Source organism: Dama dama, chromosome 6 (assembly GCF_033118175.1).
Source record: "Dama dama isolate Ldn47 chromosome 6, ASM3311817v1, whole genome shotgun sequence".
Lineage (NCBI taxonomy): Eukaryota > Metazoa > Chordata > Mammalia > Artiodactyla > Cervidae > Dama > Dama dama.
Genome location: NC_083686.1, coordinates 37,585,292 through 37,587,666, shown reverse-complemented (window position 1 = coordinate 37,587,666; position 2,375 = coordinate 37,585,292).

Here is a 2,375-nt window from a genome sequence, read left to right as displayed (position 1 = left end):
ACTCTCTTATTTCACTTTCATCAGGAGGCTCTTTAGTTCTTCTTTGCTTTCTGCCATAAGGGTGGTGTCATCTGCATATCTGAGGTTATTGATATTTCTCCCAATAATCTTGATTCCAACTTATTCTTCATCCAGCCTGGTCTCTCACATGATGTACTCTGCATATACGTTAAATAAGCAGAGTGACAGCATACAGCCTTGATGTACTCCTTTCCCAATTTGGAGCCAGTCTGTTTTTCCATGTCCAGTTGCTTCTTGACCTGCATACAGATTTCTCAGGAGGCAGGTCAGGTGGTCTGGTACTCCCAGTCTTGAAGAATTTTCCGCTGTTTCTTGTGATCCAGAGTCAAAATCTTTGGCATAGTTAATAAAGCAGAAATAGATGTTTTTCTGGAGCTCTCTTGCTTTTTCAATGATCCAACGGATGTTGGTAATTTGAACTTTGGTTCCTCTGCTTTTTCTAAATCCACCCTAAACATCTGAATGTTCATGATTCACGTACTGTTGAAGCCTGGCTTGGAGAATTTTGAGCATTACTTTACTAGCATGGGAGACGAGTGCAAATGTGCGGTAGTTTGAACATTCTTTGGCATTGCCTTTCTTTGCGATTAGAATGAAAATTGACCTTTTCCAGTCCTGTGGCCACTGCTGAGTTTTCTAAATTTGCTGGCGTATTGAGTGCGGCACTTTAACAGCATCATCTTTTAGGATTTTAAATAGCTCAACTGGCATTCCATTGCCTCCGCTAGCTTTGTTTGTAGTGATGCATCCTACATCCCACTTGACTTCACATTCCAGGATGTCTGGCTCTAAGTAAATGATTATACCATCATAATTTTCTGGGTCATGAAGATCTTTTTTGAATGGTTCTTCTATGTATTCTTGCCACGTCTTCTTAATATCTTCTGCTTCTGTTAGGTCCATACCATTTTTGTCCTTTATTGAGCCCATCTTGATATGAAATATCTCCTTGGTATTTCTAATTTTCTTGAAGAGATCTCTAGTCTTTCCCATTCTATTGTTTTACTCTATTTCCTTGCACTGATCATTGAGAAAAACTTTCTTATCTCTCCCTGCTATTATTTGGAACTCTGCATTCAAATGGGTATATCTTTCCTTTTCTCCTTTGTCTTTTGCTTCTCTTGTTTTCTCAGCTATTTGTAAGACCTCCTCAGACAACCATTTTGCCTTCTTGCATTTATTTTTCTTGGGGATTGTCTTGATCACTGACTCCTGTACAGTGTCACAAACCTCTGACCATAGTTGTTCAGGCACTCTGTCTATCAGATATATTCCCTTGAACCTGTTTGTCACTTTCACTGTATAATCATAAAGGATTTGATTTAGGTCATACTTGAATGGTCTAGTGGTTTTCCCTGCTTTCTTCAATTTAAGTCAGTTTGTCAGTGAAGAGCTCATGATCTGTACTACAGTGAGCTCTTGGTCTTGTGTTTGCTGACTGTACAGAGCTTCTCAATTTTTTGCTGCAAAGAATATAATCAATCTGATTTCAGTATTGACCATCTGGTGATGTCCATGTGTAGAGTCTTCTCTTCAATTAGTCTTTGTCCTGCTTCATTTTGTTCTCCAAGACCATATTTGCCTGTTCCTCTAGATATCTCTTGACTTCTTACTTTTGCATTCCAGTCCCCTATAATGAAAAAAGGACATCTTTTGGAGGTGTTTCTTCTAGAAGATTTTTTAGGTCTTCATGGAACTGTTCAAATTCAGCATTACTGGTTGGGGCCTACACATAGATTACTGTGATATTGAATGATTTGCTTTGGAAACAAACAGAGATCATTGGTCATTTCTGAGATTGCTTCCAAATACTGTATTTTGGACTCTTTTGTAGACTATGAGGGCTACTCTATTTCTTCTAAAAGGATTCTTGCCCATAGTAGTAGATACTGGAATTCACCCGTTCCAGTCCAATTTAGTTGAATGATTCCTAAAATATAGAAGTTCACTCTTGCCATATACAGTTTGACCACTTCAAGTTTGGCTTGATTCATGGACCTAACATTCCAGGTTCCTAGGCAATATTGCTCTTTACAGCATAAGACTTTACTTCCATCACTGGTCATATCCACAATTGGGTGTTGTTTTTGCTTGGGATCTGTCTCTTCATTTTTTCTGGAGTTATTTCTCTACCCATCTCCAGTAGCATATTGGGCACCTACCGACCTGGGGAATTCATCTTTCAGTGTCCTATCTTTTTGCTTTTTCATACTGTTCATGGCATTCTGAAGGCAAGATATTGAAATGGTTTGCCATTCGCTTCTCCAGTGGACCACGTTTTGACAAAACACTCCACCATGACCCATCTGTACTTGGTGGCCCCACATATCATGGCTCATAGTTTCATTGAGTTA